General features: G+C 38.8%; 1 protein-coding gene across 1 annotated transcript in view; it reads left to right on the top strand.

The window, feature by feature from the left end:
* The window catches only part of LOC103957708 (transcription elongation factor SPT4 homolog 2-like), a 57,384-nt gene that overhangs the window by 23,812 nt on the left and 9,959 nt on the right, over positions 1-23,613 (top strand). Inside the window, exon 6 of the transcript XR_007256669.1 lies at positions 18,494-18,565. The gene's annotated coding sequence lies outside the window, so the exon portion shown is untranslated. The remainder of the gene's footprint in view (positions 1-18,493; positions 18,566-23,613) is intronic.

The raw sequence follows: 23,613 nt of genomic DNA, 5'->3' as shown, positions 1-23,613 counted from the left end.
TTCAAAGAGGACTCCTTCTCACATTAAATCACCTAAATATCAAATTCTAGAAGCCCTATTTTCGTGCATTAAGTTTATGCCATATGTAACCCTTCTAGAAGTTCTAGAATCTGCCACAAGGACCATTCCTTGTCCTCCTTGGAATCTGATTGAAAGTGTCCTTGTTCTTTGGGGATTTAGAGTCCTAATTCCTCTCCTTTTCAGCCCAATTTCGTGCCTCCCCCTTCACCTTATAAATACATGATGCCACAACACTAAAAAATCACCACCCTCTACCACAAATTCACACCACACCATCCACCACACCTCAAGAGCCTAAATTCACACAAATCCCATTGTTGGTAGCAAGGAAGAAAAAAGGAGCCACTTGGAGTGTTTCTAGGTGTATTCTATCTTTGTTTTTAATGTTTAAGTTTAATTATCTTTGTTTTGCGAACATGTGGAACTAATTTCTTTTTAGTTGGAGGTGAATTCAAAGCCATGATTATATGTTTTATATGAATTGGTTACGTCCAGTTATTGTTTCTTAAGGCATGAATGTGATTTGCTTATCTAAGTTATTAAAACTTGTTTATGTATGTGGGTTGGGGGTTGACACTTAATTTGATGCATGAATTTGATGCTAGAGTATAAGGGGTCTCACGTAATAGTTATTCACTTATATTCACAAGTAGTGGAGGTTGCTAGTCATAATCGTGTTAAGTAAATCCTTGGTATGAGTCTCATGCGTTTCATAGTGATGAATGCCTTGTCAAATGCTTATGATTTTCATAGAACTTAATGACTTTTGACATGTATCTCTATCATGCGTTTCATAAAGGGAACTTGAGAAAGATAATTTGGTTTAGATGCGTATTCCATCTAATTCAATGAAATAAGGAATCTGATGGTTAGTTGTGCGATGCAACTAACTTGGGGTGTTATCATTCATAGTCTAAAGGAAAAATAACTGGAAATTGGTTCATATGCATATATCATGTGTGGAGAATGACCCTCTAACTAGCCATTCACCCATATTTTTCCCCAATTTCGTCCAAGTTGTTTAAGAGTCTATAATCTGCTTGTCTTTACTTTAATTTCGTCCAAAATCCAATCCCCCTTTACTTAGTTGTGTCTTTTAGTTAGAATCTGTCCAAATTGTGTTTGTAAGTGTTTTGAGTCAAGTTAAAAGTAATTTTCGTCCAAATCACCTTTAGAGTCTAGTTTGAGTCTTTCTCATTGTTTTGTGCTGTTTTGAGTCTTTTTAGTTTGTTTTGAGTCTTATAGGTCTAGTTAAGTGTTTTTAAGTGTAGTTTTGTGTTTTTAAGTTAATTTAGAGTAGATTAGCATCCCTTCTAATCCCCGGCCTAAAACGATCCCTACTTTCATATACTACAATCATAGGGTTTTAATTTGAGTGTGTCAAGTTAATTTTTCACATCATATATTCATCTTTAGGGGTTGCCAAATTCAAATTTCGAAAATCGATGCAAATTCGTAAGGCACCACTTTTCTTTAAAATTGGAACAATGTTCACCAATCATCCGACGTATTGAGTTGTCCAAATAAACCCGGCTTTTAAAAGTCGAATGAGTTCATCTTTTATGCCGAGTTGTACTTCGGTCAAGAATCATCGGGGGTTGGCAGAATGGTTTACAACAAGCCTTGATGCGTAATTAGTGCTCGACGAGTGTTCGATTTAAACCAGGCATCTTATGGTAACTCTAAGCAAAACAATCTTTAAATTCTTCGAGTAATTTACAAAGCTCGGTTTTCACGAGTTAGGTAACAAAGCACTAATAAATAAAGATCGAGGGTCTTCGGTCGTTCCAACATTTATCTCTTTTAATGGACTTGGGGCCGACTACTTTGTCAAGTGACAGTACTGGACCATTAGCTCATTCGACGAGGAACTCTACTAAGTTCATGCCAGAATTCAGCTGTTGAGAAATAGTATACCATTGGGCAAGCAGTTGTTTCATGGTAGATGAAACCGCAGCCCGACGTTTATCCTGTTTGGTATCAGACATCAGGATCTGCGATCAAATCAACCAATATGAGTCTCGCTGAATCTTGGTGAATAGTCTCGGCAACAACCTTGATGGTTTTCTGAACTAAGCTCTGAGTCAGCCATCCTTCATCATTAAAACCTTGCAGAGGGATGTAGCCGACGTGATCAATGTAATAACGAGCCTGAATCATATTAGCTTCGATCTGCTGATTGTTGGCCAGATGAACTACGGCTGACTTGTCATCCCAGAAGATAAAGACTTGATACAAGGAGAAAGGGATACAGCCAGTTTGGTGGATCAAATCTCGACCAAGCAAGGCATTATATTCGGTCTTTGAGTCTACTATATAGAACGGGTTATATGATTTCAACTGTGATTGTCATCTTTAAGGGAAACACTCCCTTGGTCTGAGATTTATCCCTACAAAGCTACTCATGGTTACCCTCGATGGAATGAGTTCGTCGTTGAAGCGGCGTAATGTTTTCACGATAGAAACAGGTATGATGTTCACTGTTGCTCCACAGTCGGCAAAAATCTTGGAAATCAGGTATTCTTCAATGTGAGCCGTGACATATAACGGCTTTAAGTGATGAAGGTTAACGGACAAAGAATGAGGAAACAAGTCGGCAAGGGCTGCCATGAGTTTATCCTCTTTCCTCATCTGCTCAACTTCTTCGATGGCCAAAATTCAACTTGTGTGGCCTCATCGGCAACCACGTCGCCATCCAGGAAATTTGGTTAGGATGTGGTCGACTGGAATTCTGCCGGTAAAACATGGACCATGCTGATCTCTAGGTTGTTAAGGACCGAATGGCCCATCATATCGTGATCTTTACCCTTTGGATTTTCTAGCAAGGCATCTTTCTTATGGGCATCACTTGTTTGGCTATCTTCAGCTATAGTGACAGTATGGTCATATGGCATCTGTATCGAAGCTGTTTCATTCTAAATTCTGACATTTGGCTCGCCCGGCATTGGAATTTGGTTTTGTAAACCCTTGCGAGTCCATTCCTGATACGTTATACAGGCATTTCTTGTGTCAAGGTAAACATCTAACCGTGCCACACACTCTTTTTCATCGATCGTGAAGCCAAAGAGGGAAACGACTGAAAAAAATTCAAAATGGTACCACAAATATGTGAGATCCTCAAGAGAGAGATGGAGGTTAATGGCATCAATGTCAGTATACAAGTCTACTTCAAAGCCAAGAACTCGAGCTTCGCATATATGCTGGAACCTAGCCTTCATCCCGGAATCTGTGGTCTTTTGGATGATTTGTTCAGCATGGGGACAAGTTAATACCAGATCAAGAACTTCTTGGCATGCTTTCGGTAGGCCGTACAAGTCAGTGTCCGAATGCTTCTTGTGAAATTCCCACATGTATTCTAAAGCTTCTCCGAGAAATGACGGATGAAGATTCCATTAGACTTTGATTAATGGCTTATGTGGGGGTAGTGGAGGAAGTTTACTTTTGGCTTCCTTCCGGAAGTGCTCAAGGCGAGCTTTCATCTCCCTAGACCGAAGAAGAAGTTTGATTTGCTTTTCGGATTCTTCAATCATGGTTTCGAAGTCACGATCGATCATTTTCTTTCCTTAAAGCAACTCGGCCATGATAATCAAAGGTTATCAGTCATCTTCGTTATCCACCATTTATTTCTGCTGCTATTTGGCAACCGAGGTAATCTGAGCTGCTCGTCAGCAAGCCATACAGTTCATTCTTTGACACCAACGTTTCTACGACTTGGACAATGCATTATATACATCGGTGGGGGAATTGTAGGTATACCAACACTAGTCGCATAGCTCAGGTGGTTTGAATATGCGCTGATTGGCTGGTAAACTTGAACTACCAAAGTTACACGCATAATACTCCTCATTGTAAAACAGTGCAACGAACTCAAGGTGTTGTCTAATCGAAGATGGCTTGTTTTCTTGTACCTGGAGGCCAAGTCGATCGAAAACTTTTTGGCGTTGACCTGCACCGAGTACCTTTTAGGATGTAACCGCAACTATGGTCGTCCATTGTGGTATTTTAGGCCGAAATGACTTTTCTTTCAGCTCAGTTAAGATGATGTTCGTTTTGCACCAACTACATAAAACTATCTGCCCATCAGTTTCCTCTGCACTGGAGTTCGACATTGACTCAATCAACAATAGCTGGTCTTGAAATATCTTTGGGTGACTCGTTTGAAAATAAATCAATCTTCAATCGTGATTGAGAGTTCTGCTTCAGGACGAATTGCTTTGGAATGAACTCAGCATTCCTTTTTCCTTAATCCCTAGGTATATGAGCATCTACCATGCTTACCGTCGTCGAACGAAAAGGATTGGCATCGATGATCATCTGTTTCTCGAGGAACTTAAGTTTACCATTGTCGATCCAGCTTTGGATGGCGTCATGAAATACGACACAGTTGTTTGTCGTATGCTTGTTCGAGTTGTGCTACTTGCAATACGTTTTTCCTTTCAATTTGTTTAACAATTTTCGCAAGTAATAGCTGATCGAAATGGCGTCGGCCTTGGTGATGTCGAAAGAATAGATTTTCGACGTTTTGACGGCAGCTTCCTCGAAGGTCAAGCGGGTTTTGGCATATTTGGACCTAACATGAGCCAATGCTTTGCATACGTATGGTTTTCCGATTACTATCTCGACCTCGTCTATACTGGCATATTGGGACTCTTCGCCTTCGACCGATGCATAACTGACTGTAGGGTTTTTTTAGATCATTCTCCTAGATGGAGGTTTTGAGATCTTCTCCTCTCGGAGTAAATAATCATATTGCTTGACATGATGGGCCAGTTCGTACATATCTCAGAAATTTGCCCCCAAGAATTTTTTTCTATACTCCACATCCAGACAGTTTAGGGCAAGCCTAACGAACTCAACTTCAAGGAGAGGTACTCAGCACCAGTTTTTGGCGGACTTAAACCTCATAAGGTATTCCATTGGCGACTCGTCAGAGGCTTGAGCTATCCTCGCCAAAGAAGATACTGACATGTCTATCCATGGTCGATAAAATTGCTCATGAAATTTCTCGACTAATTCCTCCCAACTTTGGATGGAGTTGGGTGGGAGGTTGATATACCATGCGAATGCTGAGCCGGTTAATGAGAAGTTGAACAATAATAGCTTATGGAAATCACTGCTAACATCTCCACATTAACCAGTGAATCGAGCCACACGTTCCAATGACAGCGGGGACGACTCTCCAGAGAAAAGGCTGAAGTTCAGGATCTTGAACCCTTTGAGGTACTCGAACTTCTCTACAAAGGCAGGATATAGGTGAATAAATTTTGGAAACTTTCACCCCTTCTTCAAGGCCGAATAAATCATTCTCTGAACTTCGACCATATCAACAAATGTCATTTTTGCTCTCTAGTTGAATCCGTTAGATCTGTTAGTTGACCCGTTACTTTTCTCTAAGTCAATTATTTTAACCCGAGGGGATCATAGTCTCGACCTGTACCATTGGCAATAAGTCAGTCTTGAGAAGAGGCTGCCTGGAACGATTGACGGGTCCACCTTCGCGGGCTTTATTAACCAGTACTTTGAGCAACCTGTTGTGTATAGCACCATTATCCCGTAATTCTTCAAGTAAGCTTTTTACCTCTCGGCTGAACATTGGCTCAAATTACCGAGATTGCTCTTCAAGTCGTCGTCGAACAAACAACCTAGTTGGTGGGTCAAAGGCTTCACCACCGTCCTCGTCACAATCCTCCACTAATCCTTCAACAAAAATGCCTTTTATCGTTTTGGTGGAGATTTCTACATCACGGGGCTGACCGTCAAGACTAGCTTCTTTTTCTCAATGCATCGCACTCGTGGCTTCAGGTGTCATAGCAGCAAGAGGATTTTATGCCTATAACAAGTTCTCTTGTCCTGGGTTCTGGACTGGAAGATTAATCATCGATTTTCTCATAACTGTTTTCTTTTTTACCGATCGTGTCTTAATGGTTCTGAACTTCATAGCTTTAGCATTGGGTCCCATCGAGCCTGCCAACATGTTGACCCTAAAAACTACCAAGCCTACGTGGCAGGAAGCCGAGTAACTAATAAGCTAACTACATCTTTCAATTACGTGTGGGGCGTGCCAACTCGACGGCCCAGCTCGACGATGTTGCATTGAGTGTGTTACTAACTTCTTGATCCTGCAACTACGGCCGAAAAAGGAACATGTCTTGGCCTTCGAGTTCTAGAGCCTAAAGACAAGGTTGCTAGTTCTGCGAAGTTCACAAATCACCGGCGTCGGGTTCGCTGATGGTGATTATATTTGTGAGAGTATAAGCACACCGAACTGGCACCAGACTATACTAACACAAATACTCAAAATAGATGTATGTCTTGATGGTAAATATGGTTCGGCCGTCAGAATGCTAAACTTTAAAGTGTACTTGTGAATATCCAATCATAAAATAACTCGGCGTTCAACGTGCCAAGCCTAGTAACATGTAACACCTCACTTCGCCGAGAAGGCTAATCAGATGACCTCTACCAACAAGGACTCGAAAATCCTTGTCGACCAAGACTTGGATAAATAACCAGTCAGTCTCGAAGCAGTGTTGTTTATCCAAACTGAAGGTGCTTCTTAATCAGTTGGTTCTACGGCTCCAATGTTGTTTATTTAAATTCAAGATGTCACCAGTTGCCTTCACAGTGTTGTTTATCCAAACTGAAGATGTGTTCGCGGAAGAAAGGTGAAGAAGAATAAAATCTCAAAGGTTGTTGAGAAGCTTTGCGCAGGGTAATTTGTGTGTTGATTTGGAGGAGCTTGAATGATGTACTCCTTTATCTATTTATAGTAGCCAACCCATTCATGGCCGAGCTAGAATTGTACTCGAATTAGAACTCCTCAACCTAATCCGATTAGGTCTCAGCCAATCCTAACTCTAACAGGACTCTGAACCAAGCTTTTAAACAAACTAGATTCATCCCCTAATTCTCAGCATCCTTAGCCTTACAACTCCTTGTTGCTCTAGGTTTCAACTACCTTACTCTTATCTAAACTAATTCCCTTTGCAACAGGATTCGGTCGGCCTTAACTGGACTGCCCATAAGAAAATTCTAGATAAATGCCATTGGGCGGAGAATAATCCCAGGCTTGACCCAAAATAATATTTTGGGCCCAAACACCTTCATGAAATTGACAAATCTCTGTCGGTCAATGTGTATCAAATATGTCGTGCCGTCGAGGAGAAGAAAGACAACTTTAGTGAAATGGTCAATCATCATGACCAACACGACATCACAGAAATAGAGTCATTGAAGGCATATGCTGACATTAAATAGAGTCTAGCGACTAAAATTAATTTTTAATCTTGAATACGACATTTTTCTAAACTTCATCTTATTTAGGGATTAAAATTTAATTTTCTATAAATTTAACATGGCATGCCCATGCTTAATAGTTATCCTTTACTAGTTATTAGCATATAGGTTTGAGCTGCTTGTAAGCAGCCTAGCAGTTGGACGTATAGTTGCTCGATCAGTCCAAACCTTTCATGCAGGTAACACTTCTTATTGTTGGCCCTCCATTAAACTAGGAGGTTTCACCTAGTTAGATGTTATCTTCTCATGACACAGTTACATGCTAATTGACAATTCAAATGCCACCACCACCTAGCCGCAATTATCATCAAATTACACATTTCAGGTAGCTGCCTCATTCTTCTATAAATAGGAGCAATGCTCTTGTTTAAGAACGTCATGCAAAAGAATTAGTTTGCATGAAGTGCATGCATTGTGAGTTACGTAAAGAAAGAGAGAGATGGTTGAAATCAAGGAGCTTCCTCAAGTTCTTAGAGCTTGGCACTTGGGATGGGATGGGATAGGATGGAACATAATGTTAGGCTCTAACTTTGGCAGGTTTGATTATTGCTTTTGTAAATGTCAATTGGTGAATATATATTGTTAGAGTAATGTTAGGGAGACTAAATTTGTAGATTAAATTTTGTAAACTAAATGACATGGAAGCTAATGATTGGATTATTACTTAAACGTTGATAAATGTGCTCATTTCCTATTGGTGACACATCATTTAGTTTGCAAATTTAGTCTACAAATTTAGTCTCCCTAGCATTACTCATATTGTTATGAATGTGATTTGTTTTTTGAGAATTGGTTTATTATGGTTATCATTATTGTCTGGAGAAAAAAAAAAAGTTTTGATAATTATTGATAATGTGAATTTTTTATTGCTATGTGGATAAGGAAATAAAATCATTTGACAACTACATATCTCCTCAGATGAGAAGGAAAATCTGAAAATTATGGTAGCGGTTAGGATCTTTGTGTAGTTGTGCTTGACACTTGGTAGGTATTAGGTCTCAGGTCAGTCCAAAGTGCACATGGTTTTGATTGGGTACGTAATTCGAGACTGACTACAAAGAGTCAAACAAAATGACTAACAAAAGAGAAATTTTTGGATAACTAAGTTACGGGTGTTAGTTTATATAATAGAACTTCTAAACCACCACTGCAGTGGTAAAATACATAGTATGGGACGTGCATATATATCTACTTGTTCTATTATATGAATTAATAGAAATAGAAAAGGTTATGCATTGTATTCAAGACATTTTGGTTATGCTCTTAAATGAATTGTTTGTCAATTTAATTTCTTTTCTAAATCCATATGATTATCAAGATCGGGTGTGTCACTCAAGAGTATTAGTGATAAATCAAATTTTATCATATAATTGTATGCTTTAAGATGTATAATCCTATTAATGAAATCCTCAATTAATGATCAAAATAATTTTAATACTTCTTAATTGTCTAGTCATAGTAGCTGTCAAATCGGAATTCTTTGAGTTTTCACGAATCACCAAATTGGCCGCTCTAATTCCCCTTCCTTCTTCAGTATCCGAGATTTAAAGTATATTTCTACTTTAGAGAATCTCAATGACTATATCAATAATTAGCCAATAGTGTTGTAAACTTTCCTAGTTTATATGTGATTGTGTAAATCCTAAATTAGATTTGATTCTAGTTATCCTTTCCTATTACAACTTGTATTCCTTAGGGATGAAGGAATTTCTTCTCTCCTTCACTACTATAAATAAATGCACTCTGTAGGAGGGATAACACGCACATTCCTTTACAATTCTACAAACACATCTCTCTCAATCTCTCTTCTCCTTGCCGCTGGCCTCCTTCCCCTTGTCAGCCCTGATAGTATGAACATTCACCATAATGCATGACCCAACTTTACGTTTTTGAAATTTTAGATTCTACATAAATTATATATGCATTATATTCATAATTATTGAATTATGTGAATTTGATATTTGCCATGAATTGCATCAAATATATGTACATGCATTAAACTATTGCATAAAATATGCTTTGAATTGAATTGAAAAAACAAAAAGAAAAAAAGGGAAACAAGAATCGACCGCTAGGGTTCTTAGAACCCTCAACTTTGCCCAAGCCTGCAGCCTGCGGGCTAAGTTGCGTCGAGCCGCAGCCGGAGCCATCAGCTCCTGGCCTGACCCTATGTCACTAGGCTCCCCACGCCAAGCCGAGAACCATTAAGCCACGGAGCCAGAAGCTCCGAGCATCATAACCCAAAAAAACCCAACACCAATAATGGTGTCCGTGTCCACATCGACCACAGGCATGGCCTGCAGCCACTGCCCTAAACCTTTGGTTCATGTCGCCGATGACCAGAAGTCGTCCAACGTCAAAAATTGGACTGAGATTCTATTGAATCTCATCCGAATTTTTCAAAAATTTGATTCAAATTTTGTAGTGTTTGGTTTTTATAATGTTGAGATTACATCAACTCCGTTCACCACCATGGTCGTCAACGACCACATAAACTCAACCCGAGTCCTAACAAACCCCTCACACCACCAATAGCGATGGTGCCGTGCTTCTTCTCCAATATGGACACCCGGCCCTTTGGGCCTGAACCCCCACTTCTTGGCCTATTAGCCAAAACAAAAAAAAAAAGTTTTTTTAGGCCTGCGAACCGAACCCATTTGCTGACCACCTCCCTTGATCCACTTATGACACCAGCCCACTTAGGCTTACATGTCCCTATGTCCCCACCGCACTAGAACCGTGCCACCTGGCCTGCAGTCCAGCCGAGCACAACCAACCCAGAAAAGCCTACAACTTTTCCTATATGGCTCAGCCCACCGCATTCCAGCCCAATTTTTGGGCTTGGACCTCACAACACTAGTTTACTTAGCCCACCCGTGGGATTTAAGCCTTCTTTTGGGCCCCGAGTTTATTTGCCTAATTATTTTAGGCCCAATGGGTTTTATATTTTTTCACCCACATTTTAATTTTGGCCCGAAGTCCAAATAATTAATTCAATTATAATTATAGACCTGAAGTTCTATTTGCATATTTTCTTGTTACATATTTCTATTTCTATTTTTGCATATATTTGCATTTGTCTGTAGGAACATATGAACCTGAAGTTCATAATTATTTTGAAACCTAAAGTTTCTATAAACATGCCTTGTTTGAAAACCTAAAGTTTTCATTAAACAAAACATCACCCATGAAAACCCACAGTTTTTTTTCTCATGCAAATTATAACCAAGACATGTCTATTAGAACATGAATATTCTACTCTTATGTGACTGGATTGATTTTTTTATTTTCTCCATTGCACTAATCACATCCTGTCCTTTATTTTGTGATAAGAATATGTCAAATTTGAACAAACTCGACTTCACCGCTTTGGAGGTCTCTGGAAGGAACTACTTCAAGTGGGTCTAAGATGTGAAGCTCCATCTCACTGCAAAGAATTTGCGTCCCACCATTGAAGATGAGACAAACAACCCTGTTGGCGAAGCTGAGAAAGCCACCGTTATGATCTTCATCCAAAGACATATCTATGACGCTCTACAAACTGAATAGCTTGTTGAGGAGGATCCACGTGCACTATGGGTCACTTTGGCTGATCATTTTGATCACCAAAAAGCAAGGTTCTAAAAAATGCTCTGCGCTAGTCGGGCGGCGGGTTGGCGCCTAACGCCTAGGTGGCTCGGCGAGGTCTAGGCGGCCTAAGCGGATTTAGGTAAATTTCTTGTATATCTTGTAAATAAGTGCATACTGACATTTACAAAAAATTAAACTTGTATGAAATTCATGGATAAGATAATAAAAGAATAATAAAATGCAAAAAGAGTATCCAACAAGTCCAAAATTTAAAAACACATTAAGCATATATGTCATAGAACCATAGTGAGGAGTACTGTAGGATGACACATGTACAATAAGTTCACAATGTAAAACCACATAAAATGCAAAATAGGAGGAAAATAAGGAAATATAGTAATGTAGATAGGATTTTTTTTTTTTAATTTCAAAAATAAAAAAAATTAAAAAAAGAAGAAAAAAAACTCCTAACCTCTTAGCACTGCCTAGCGCCTAGCCCACCTAGGCGGCCGCCTAGAGCCCAACTGATTTTTCCAACCGATTTGCAAGAGAACAACTTAGGTCACCACCGCCTAGGCTTTTTTAGAACATTGCCAAAAAGACATATTCTTGCCTGAAGCAAGACATGAATGGTAGCATTTGCGCTTCCAAGACTTTAGGTCTATGAATAAATATAATTCTGAAGTTTGTCGAATCCAATCACTTCTTAAGTTTTGTAATGAAACTTTGACCGAAGAAGATCTCCTGGAGAAGACCTATTCGACCTTCTTTGCTACTAATATTGTCCTACAGCAACAATATAGAGCTCAAATGTTCACAAAGTTCTCATATTTGATCTCTATTTTACTTATCGCTGAAAAGCAGAACCAGCTATTGATAAAGAACCATCAAGCTCGATCTACTGGGGTGACTGTTGTGCCTGAAGCACATTATAGCACAAACCAATGCCCAAAACACCAAAAGAGGCATGGTGAGGGAGGCCAGAAGCTACCCCACTAAGGTCAACAGAGTCAAGGCCCATCCAAGGGAGGAAACAAAGCCTAAAAGCGCTCAAACCTCGCTCCTAAAGCCCCAAACTTCAAGAATAAAGGCAAAGCACCTGAAACCATGGATGCGAGTATGTGCTATTGTGGTGGTTCAAATGATCATTGGTCCCGTGTTTGCCGAGCTCCTCAAAAGGTCGTAATTGAATATCATTTTCATCGTAAGAAGTTTGAATCCAACTTCGTGCAAGTGGACAAACTGGAGACTACAAAGATGGAGGTTTCTAACTTTGATGAGGATACCGCCACTATGGAAGATTAGAATCTTACACATAAACTATTTTTATTAATTAAAATTGCGCAATGGGGCCGAATTCCACCTAGTGACCGAACCCCCCTTTTTATTTTTTGGTTGATTTTTGAACAATTTTCCTTTATGTTTGGATTATTTGTTGGTGGTTTGTTTTTGGATATTAAGTTTTGATTAATTACCATCCTTGAATAAATGAAATTATTTTGAATTGATATTTGTTTTTAGAACTTTTATGCATGTGACCGATTCAAATTAATTTTTCATTCTAGGTATGACTAATGGGGAAGTTAGTTGTCTGGTAGACAGTGCAACCATGCACACCGTTTTGCGTGAACTCATCTATTTCACTAACTTCATACCTAAGAATGCACCTCTGACAAACCTCTTAGGCTCATCCAACCTGATAGAAGGATACGGTAAGGCAGGTATAATGTTGTCCAACGGTACAATCTTAACCATTGTTGAGGCACTCTATTCTCCACGTTCCAGAAGAATGTTGTAGAGTTTCAAGGACATTAGAGATAACAATTACCACGCTGAAACCCACCTACAAAACAGAGTTGAATTTCTGTGCATAACTTCCTATGAATATGGCCAGAAGCGTATTCTAAAGAAGGTGGAGCGTATCCTGAGTGGCCTATATATTACGACCATACGTCCCATAAAATGCCACTATGTGGCCGACCCTACTACTGGGACCGCACACGAAATTACACTTTGGCATGATCATTTGGGATATCTTGAACGAATAGCTATGCACCGTATCCTCAAATTATCACACGCGCATCCATTAACTTGAAGTTTAGGTTCGATCCAAGGAATCGCATGTCAAACATGTTATATGGGAAAGCTTATTACCAAGCCTTCTTATGACAAGATTCGTTTGAATCCTCCCGTTTTTTCTATAACGGATTCAGGGGGACATTTGTGGACCGATTCACCCTCTCTACGGACCATTTAGATACTTTATGATTTTGGTTGACGCTTCCACACATTGGTCACACATGTGCTTGTTGTCCACAAGGAACATTGCATTCTCCAAAACTATTGGCTCAGCTTATCAAGCTCAGGGTTCACCACCCTAATTATTTGATCAAATCTATTCAATTGGATAATGCTAGAGAGTTCACATCTAAAACTTTTGATGACTATTACATGTCGGTTAGGGTTGAAGTTGAACATCATGTACCCTATGTTCACACCTAGAATAGTCTGGCAGAAGCTTTCATTAAGCGCTTACAAATGATTGCTCGATCGTTGGTCATACGTACTAAGCTCCCGATCGCTGCTTGAGGCCATACAATATTGCACGCAGCAAAGTTGGTCCGCCTGAAGCCTGTTGCGACACAACCATTTAGTGCCCTTCAATTGGTTACCGGATACGAACCTAACATATCACATCTACACGTTTTTTGTTGTGCAGTCTATATGCCGATCGCATCGCCCTTACATACAAAAATGAGGCATCAGCTACTGATGGGAATCTATGTCGAATATGATTCTCCTTCGATTATTTGTTACTTAGAACCTTTGATAGACGATCTGTTTACCCTTTTTTTTATGGATTGTCACTTTGTCTCCCACTTAGAACTTAGAACTTAGAACTTTCCTGAAGAACGACGTGAATTATCGTGGATGACTCCCACTTTGTCTCATTTAGATCCCCACATTGCTCAGTCTGAAACTGAAGTACAGCGTATATTAGATGTTCAGAGCATAACTTAGAGCATGCCAGATGCTTTCACCGATCTAGTGCAAGTAACAATATCACATATTCCAACTGCGAATACGCTTGCAAAGATGGATGTACCAAATGTCCGACAGACTTCCCTCCTGGAGGCCCGGGACACCAATCTTGGTAATCCACATACATTAGCAGCTAGCCAATCATCTACCCTTACACAAAAGCATGGCAGACCTCTTAGTTCAAAGGATTCACACCCAGGGCACAAGGTCCCTAAGAGCCTACCGTGAATCCGACTATCACTTACTTATTTTATCCAACTTATGAGGAAATTTTAGAGTACGGAAGCGTCCTTGAAGAGACGAATCCTCCTCCCAAGAATCATGATATTTCGATCTATTATGCTAGCTTAGATGATGTGTGGCGTAGAAATGAGATGATTGTTGACAAAGCATTAGCATTTGCAGCAGCTACTGAGATCATGTTAAGCGATGACATTGAACAGCATTTTGTTGATGAATATCGACATAGAACTAATTGGTCAAACTGGAAACAAGCAATCCAAGCCAAACTCGATTCGCTTATGAAACGTAAGGTGTTTGGACCTATAGCTCCTACTCCCTCATATGTGAAGCATGTTGGCTACAAGTGGATTTTCATTCGGAAGCATAATGAGAAGAACAAAATTATGCATTACAAAGCTCATCTTGTTGCACAAGGCTTCTCACAACGCCCCGGGATTGACTATGACAAAACTTATTCACCCATTATGGATGTGATTACTTTTCGCTACCTTATCAGTTTGGTAGTTTCCGAAAAACTAAGCATGCAACTGATGGACGTAGTAACTGCGTATCTCTATGGAGATCTTGATACGGAAATTGATATGAAAGTTCCTAAATGACTTACACTGACTGGTTCAAATATTTCCAAACCCCGAAACAAGCTCTCAATTCGGCTGAGGCGTTCACTCTACGGTTTGAACCAATCCGGAAGAATGTGGTATAACCGTCTAAGTGAGTATTTGACTAGTCAGTGATATGTGAACAATGAACTATGCCCTAGCGTGTTCATTAAGAAGTCACATTCTGGATTTGTGATTGTTGCATATGTCGATGACATGAATCTCATCGGAAGTCTTGAAGAGTTCACAAGAACTGCCCCGCACCTTAAGTCAAAATTTGAGATGAAAGATCTAGGTAAGACTTGATATTGTCTCGATCTTGAGATAGAGCATTGTTCGAATGGAATCTTAGTACATCAATCGAACTACACCCAGAAGGTGTTACACCGCTTTAATGAGGATAAAGAGAAACCTTAGAGTACTTATATAGTCGTTCGATCGCTAGATGCAAAACGAGATCTCTTCCGTCTGAAGGAGGATGATGAAGAGATTTTGGAGCCTGAAGTTCCTTATCTAAGTACGATAGGCACTTTATTGTACTTAACTCAATGCACTAGACTAGACATCTCATTCGCTGTTAATATGTTGGCAAGGTACAGTAAAGCACCAACACATAGACACTGGACTAGCATGAATGAGATCTTCCGTTACCTTAAGGGTACTACAGATTTAGGCTAGTTCTATCCCTACTGATCCTCGAGTGATGCTACACCCCCTGCTTCTCGAGTCGATTCTTACCTTGTTGGTTATGCCGACACAGGATACTTGTCTGATTTGCACAAGACGCGTTCTCAAACAGGTTATGTCTTTACCGTTACAGGCACCGCAATCTCTTGGAGGTCAACTAAACAGACCTTAGTTGCCACTTCATCTAACCATGTTGAAATTCTCGCCTTACATGAAGCAACTTGGGAATGCTTTTGGTTGTGAGCAGTTGTGAGCCATATTTGAAGCTCATGCGATCTTTACCTCGTCGTAGATGTCCCTACGATGATTTTTTAAGACAACGCAGCATGCATCAAATAGCTTAAGAATGGTTATATCAAAGAAGACAACACCAAGCATATTGCACCGAAGTTCTTCTTTTCACATCAACAACAAGAGCATCAGAAGATTGAAGTCACGCAAATCCGTTCACAGGACAATATGGCCGACCTCTTCACCAAATCACTGCCGAAGACGACGTTTCAGAAGCTTGTTCAAGAAATTGGTATGCGTAAACATTCTGAGTTGTAACATTGCTATTTCTCTTTGGAATTGTGTGAAACTCAAGGGGAGTATCCTAAAGAATACTTACTTGATCTTAATGTACTCTTTTTCTCTACAATTAGGAGCATTTTTCCTACTGAGTTTTTGCTACCTAACTAGGTTTTAACGAGACACCCACCTTGGGTTGGTCATATCCCTGATGACGTCCCGTAGACGTTTCTTTTGACTTCTGCATTTCTTACGCATTTTTCCTTAGATTATGAATTTTGTCCCTACTCGGGATTTTGCCATAGCCTTAGGGTTTTTTTAGTGAGACTCACTTACTTATGCAATCTCCTACCTTAATAAGAATAAGCGTTGTTCCTTATAATCAGTGCCAACGAGTGATGCTGAATCTACCTTGAGTATTTACACACTCAAGGGGAGTGATTAGATTTGATTGTAGTTATCCTTTCCTATTACACCTTATATTCCTTGGGGATGAAGGAATTTCTTCTCTCCTTCACTACTATAAATAAAGGCACTATGTAGGACAGATAACACATACATTCGCTTACAATTCTACAAACACATCTCTCTCAATCTCTCTTCTCCTTGTCGCCGTCCTCATTCCCTTTGTCAGATAAAATAGGCTACAATAAATAGGAATTAATTATTTATTTAAAATAATATTAAAATATTTAGCATTAATTATAGAGAACCACTGCAGATCATTTCTTGATTCTTATTTATGAGCTTCAACATGAATTCGCTTACGTGGTGGCTATGGAGCATGATTGGAGATTTTTTTTTTTTTTTTTTAAATCCTCCCAAAATTCTAGTTAGGAGGTGATTTAGGGATTCAATTAAAATGCTCTTAATGGGTCAATAGAAGCATGACACGTTGAAAGAAATTTTTCTTGACATGTCATATGAACTTATGCACATTTTTTTAATTTATCAAATGAACTAAAATGTTAACCTATTTGTCATATTATTTTGCTGAAACCAATATTGTGAGGCTTCCATTAAAAATTAGAGGTCTTGGGTTTGAAACCTGTTGCTGATGTGGAAGTCAATCTTGTGGTTAGAATGGATAACCATAGTTTACCATCGATTGTCCCTCTTTTAAAAAATATATATAATTATTATGTCAAAATAAGTCTTGTGTTCAGAATTATTTCAGACTTGTGAGCACCTTTCACCGTTGTTTTTGTTTATAGAAGATATATTTGAATCAGGGGGAATAATTAGTGTAGGACTTTTGACATTCTTTTCACAAATTTTCTTTCCTTTGGTACGAATCAACAAATTTTGGCTGGTAAAATTAACATGCCTAGTTCGTTTCAAAATCTTATTGTTAACCACTAAAATGGAGATTAGGCTCACTAACATGAATTTAACTAATTATAAATTTTGAGAATTTCATTCATGTCGATAAAGAAAAAAAAAAAAGTGTTATTAGCAGTAACAATTCTCAAAAAAAAAAAAAAAAAAAAAAAGTTGAAATACAATAACGTCAACATTTCTGGAATAATCTTGAAGGAAGGTGGGGAATTAATATGTTCAACTATAAGTTGATATTATTAGCAGTCAATTCTACGGAAATTGAATCAGGTAAATAGAGAGCAGAATTATCTGAAAGAAAGAGAGAGGGATGGGAAGCGTACAACCAGCCCAGATACCGACGAGCTTCGGCCACGAGTTTAGGGCTTACCTCCGTTGCCGCCTCGTCAAGACCTACGATCAGGTTAGGGTTTCCCTTTTTGCTTTCCCGCTGTTTCAGAGGTTCTTTCAGAGGATTTGCGGGTAATTCAATATCTTTCCGATGTTAATCATACGAAGTTCCAGTGTTCCATAGTGGACAATCATACTTTTACCATTTCTACGATAATTAAATGGTCGATCAATAAATCTATGCCATTCGAAATTCGATCTATGATGGCTTTTGGGTTGGCATCCTGTCCAATAGCTAGTTAGCTACCATATTGTTCAAACGAATGAAAAAGTCTGCCATACAAGACATTAGGAGTAAGGGAATTGAAATGTACTTAACAAATCAGTCAAATACGACTAGCTTTTGTATTATGTTCTTTTTATCACTGGTTGAAGTCGAAAACATAGGAAAATAAAATACCCTGAAGAGACACCATGATTTGGGTTTTGGACATTAAGCTGTTGTTTGAGCTCATGTTTGTTCTTTTATTTGCCAGTCTGTGGGTCGTAAAGCATATAAAAAAGGCTCTCTTTTGTTCTCTGTTTTTTAATACCACGGATTCTATGTAGTTTATACCTCAATGGCCCCATTCATAGTGATGGTTTCATTGATAGAATTACCAATAAAGCAGTTTATAAATCCTTCTCTAGATCCTTCCAATCTTGTTACTTTGGGAATAGGAGCTTCAACGGAATTACTGCTGATTCTTATCATTTTTTGCCTATGGGTTATGGTTCCTTTTTGCCTGTTCTTTTTCATTGATCAATCACATTATATCTCAGCTGATTTGAATAATTTTTCTTTTCTCGTTTTGCAGAATTTATGTGAAGATGAGCAGGTGCAATACGTACCACCCAAACGTGTATGAATTTGACCAAAAGAAAAGAAGGTACATGCGTGTTCTTTTGTCAGACCAAAACAAAGCTGTGGAAAAATATGTAGAAGCAAATACCTTGGTATGAAAACTGTTGGTGGTTTAAAGTGAAAGTTTCGTACGAATTTCTGTTATGGTATCGAAGCAGCTTGTAAGATATTGTTAGCATATGAAGTAATAATTTAGTCTCAAATTTTCAACATTTCTCTTCTTTTTTTTTTGGTATGTGATCAAGGTCCTTGGTAAGTAGGGTACATACATTTCTGGTTATTGTATTTTGACTTAAAATCGTCTTCTGTTCACCATGATTCCCAATCCCCCCTTCTCTTACCCTCTCCTCCATCTGTTGCACCACTGTCGCCACAACGGATGACCAGCCCCAATAGTTATTAGCCTCAACCACCACCAGCCGCGGGTTACCTAAGCTCCCGCTGCCCTCCCTTTTAACATGTTGTAGTGTGTTTTGGTCTTATTATTTCTTAGTATTATACTGGAGAGAGGACCATGAAGAAATAGTGTGGCAGGCAGATCCAGTGGCTGTTTGATTGCCCAGCTTGTTGCTGTTGGTGATCTTCGGTTCATATATGATGTTTGCCTTACTCATCTGAGTGTCCTTGTTACAGAGTTGTTTTTTAGGCAGTGAGAAAACAAACATGGGTAAACGATTGACAAATATTTTTGGGTAATTAGCTATAATGGAAAATTTTCAAGCGTTAGTTGTTGAAATAGAAAGAAAGAAGTGAAAGACACTAATGACAGGGGCGGAAGGATGAAAATGCCTAAAGTACCCATGTGAGAAATTTTAGATATTCCTGATAAGTGTCGATAGACTATTGAGATAGTGTAGATATTGTTTATACGATGTTCATATTGATGTCCGTGTATAGATATAGTATTGAGATATCGTAGATATTGAGTATGTCGTGTCGGTGTTCTAACAATTTTGTTGATATTGTTGTAATATAGCTAGAGATAGATGTCATTACGGGTTGGTTATGTGGTAGATAATTTCCCTTTATCTTCTCATCTTCACACTCATCTCTGCAACCAGAAAGAAAATTCAGTGTCCCAACATATTTTCTTGGAACAGCTCTACACCCTTTGAAACGCAGGATTGTATGTATGCCTGGCCAATGACATGAGTTGTCCGGTTATGGTGTCGGGATTGAAATGGAGAAGATAAGGGTTGATACTTTGGTCCCCATAAATATTTCGGCAAACAAAGAAGACACAAGCATATATAACAGAGACCAACTCACCACTTAGTATTAAGGTCTAGAGTGGTATATTTCTTCACTTGTAAGTGAGAGATCTTAGGTTCGATTTTCGTCAAAGGCAAATTTGAATCACATTATTGTTAGCACATTGCAAGGCTTAACTTATTCCTCCATCCCTTTATTGTAGATATGTCGTTTGTTAAAAAAATAAAAAAATAAAAACAAACAAACAAACAGAGACCAACTCATGTTGTTGTCTAGATTGTCATTTTGTAAAAGTTTCTATATAGGTTTGAATCTTGTAATAACGAGTTCAATACCGCTTTAGTCTTCTCACTCATTAGTGTAAATATATTGAAAGGGTGATTTAAATTATGTGTAGAAGGAGCACTGTAGCCAACTTGACTATATTTAGATCTACAACTCACGCCTATACTTAGACTTTGAGCCGGCGTAGCTGGCATCCTGTTTGAAGACCAGATCATGGTTGTTATAGGTCAATTTATTATGACAGAATCTTTCATTCTTAATGTAAATATATAATTGTGTTGAAAAGTCTGATGGGTAATGAATGCCCACAATTCATTAGTAGAATTCTTTAGTATGGGCAGAAGTTTTCAATGCCCATGCAAAGTAAAAGTTGAATATGAAAATACATAGAAATTGTATTGTCAAAGGAAATGTCGTAAGTTTCAATATGCAGTTAATGCATCAGTTTGGAGTTGCTCTATAAATAGAGCACTCCGTATGTTTTCAAGTTACAGAAAATATAAGAAGAAGAGAACGAGAGAAAAATATCAGTAACATCATCTATTTATCTGCCTTTTATTTGTTATCTGTTTGTGTTATAGTTTTAGTGTGGCATTTTACATCTACCTTGCACCTACCATTAAAAGGTTATTCCTCTAACTTTGACCTTTTTATAACACATTATCAGCACGAGTCTTCTAAATATAATTATTCTCTCATTTCTCTTCGCCGAACGAACGAAAGAAAGAAAAAATGTTTCTTTAAGGTTTTTACTGTTCATCTTCTTCCTCTGCCTCAACTGCGCGGTATACCTTCGCGATGAACTGTTTGCTCCATGCCTGCTCTTAGTTCTCAATCTAACGGTTACATACATCTTTGATTACTTGTTTGGTGTAGAGATTGATTACTAACCCAGTATTTATTTATGTTAATTTTATTGCAATTCAAGATAATGCGGTACAATCGCTCATCTTGAACTGCAAATTTATTCTTACTGCGATCCAAGACAGTGTGGTATCATCGCTTATCTTGGACTGTAGATTTAATTTTACTGCAAATTTTAGGTGGAGCAGTATAATCGCCCACCCTACCCTACATATATAAATTTACCTGCCGTTTAATTTCATTGCAATTTTATATGGTGCGATATAATCGTTCACACTACTCTGCATATTTAAATTTTCCTGTTACTTGAGTGGTGCAGAATAATCGTCCATTCTATATTACATTATTTCAATGAGAATGGTGCGGTACAATCGCCCTTCTCATTCACCCTGAAAATCTCAAGCCAGAAGTTTCAAGTGCTTATCATTTTGGCCTGAAGATCAAAATGAAAAATTTGTAAGAACCAGAAGTTTTAACATCATATTCCTCCAGGAATACATATTATTGCAAGTTCTTACACTTCTCATTTTCTTTCAGAAAAGAAAATGGCGAACTTGGCGAAGCTTGAATTTGCTGCCCTGGATATTATCGGAAAGAATTACCTGACCTGAGTACTGGATACCAAGATCCATCTGGAAGCAGGGAATCTTGGAGATACCATCAGGGAAGAGAGCAGCTTATCCTCTCAAGATCGGGCAAAGGCCATGATTTTCATTCGTCACCATCTTGATGAGGCGCTAAAGAGCGAGTACTTAACGGTTGAAGATCCGTTAGCTCTCTGAAATGCCTTGAGAAACAGATACAATCACCAGACAACGATGATTCTTCTAAGGGCCCGCTATGAGTGAACTCATCTGAGGATCCAAGACTTCAAGTCAGTGGCAAAGTACAATTCTGTATTGTTTAGAATTACATCTCAGATGAAGCACTGTGGGGACATTATGATTGAGGAACATATGCTGGAAAAGACTCTCAGCACATTTCATGCCTCCAACGTGCTCCTGCAGCAGCAGTATAGAGCGCGAGGCTACACTGAGTACAACCAGCTGATATCTGTGCTCTTCGTAGCTGAACAGAATAATGAGCTCCTGATGAAAAATCATCATTCCCGGCCTACTGAATCTGCACCATTCCCAGAAGTGAATGCTGCTTCCCTCGAAGTGAATGCCACATCCTCTGGTGGTGATAAGCATAAACGAGGACGTGGCCACAAGCGAGGTCGATGGAATAGGAAAGGCAAGAACCATGGAGTTCAGTTTCACAACCAGGTTCCGAGGCATAATTCAGGCCCGAGCTTCAAAAATGTGAATCGCAACAAAGGCGAAGCTCATATGAACAATGCTCCTAAAAACTCTGAAGGAGTCTGCCATAGGTGTGGTGGCAATGGGCATTGGGCGCGTACTTGTCGTACTCCAAAACATCTAGTGGATCTGTATCAAGCCTCCCTCAAGGAGAAGGGTGTCGAGACCAATTTTCTTCACCAGGCTAGACCAATGGATATACCTGATCCAGTGTTTGACTTATCAGGGCAATTGAACACAACTCATCTAGATGTTCCAAACTTTATTGTGGAAATGGGAAATGAAGTATACCGGTCCGATTAAAACATTGATGTACTTTTATTATGCTGAACTTGTAGTATTTCAGATTAAATAAAAGTGGCATGTAAATTTCTTGTTATAACTTGCTTTTAACTCTGATTCTCTTACTCAGAGAGTATGGATAAAAACTGTGGTTATTCTCAGAACATGAGAAATGGCAGAAATATTTGTCTTGCAGACAGTGCAACCACACATACAATACTTCGTGATCGAAAGTATTTCTCAAGCTTAATACTTACAAGAGTAGGGGTAACAACAATATCAGGACCTTCAGATGTAATTGAAGGTTCAAGGCAAGCCCAGATTATGTTACCAAATGGAACAATATTCTCCATACAGAATGCATTGTATGCTACTTGATCTACTCGAAATTTATTGAGTTTCACAGACATACGTTTAAATGGATACCACATTGAAACAAAAAGTGCAGAAAATGTGGAGTATCTATGCATTACTTCCAATGATACCCAAAAGCGTATATTGGAGAAGTTGCGTGGTATGTTGAGTGGATTGCATTATACATACATAAGAACAATTGAATCACATACTGTTATGAACCAGAAGTTCATTGATTCAAAAGTTTACATGTTTTGGCATGACCGTCTGGGTCATCCAAAATCTACCATGATGCGTAGGATCATTACCAACTCTAATGGACATCCATTAATGAGCAGACACATTGCTGCCTCAGATGATAACCCTTGCAAAGCTTGTTCTCAAGGAAGTTGGTAATTAGACCATCACAATTAAAGGTTGATGCTGAATCCCCATCATTTCTGCAAAGAATTCAAGAGGATATTTGTGAACCTATTTAACCATCATGTGGACCATTTCGATATTTTATGGTTTTGGTTGATGCATCTACCCGATGGTCACATGTTTGTCTCTTGTCTACTCGGAATGTAGCCTTTGCGAGATTTCTTGCTCAGATAATTAAGTTACAAGCACAGTTCCCAGATTATTCCATTAAGTTAATCCGACTTGATAATACTGGTGAATTTACGTCTCAAACATTTGATAATTATTGCATGACATTGGGCATTGATGTTGAACACCCTGTTCCTCATGTCCATACTCAAAATGGTTTAGCAGAAGTATTGATCAAGCTGCT

Source organism: the organism of the source record quoted next, unplaced genomic scaffold (genome assembly GCF_019419815.1).
Source record: "Pyrus x bretschneideri cultivar Hongxiangsu unplaced genomic scaffold, Pyrus_bretschneideri_v1 Contig14, whole genome shotgun sequence".
Lineage (NCBI taxonomy): Eukaryota > Viridiplantae > Streptophyta > Magnoliopsida > Rosales > Rosaceae > Pyrus > Pyrus x bretschneideri.
The sequence above is the reverse complement of the archived record's forward strand: the minus strand, read 5'-3'. Positions and strand labels throughout refer to the sequence as shown.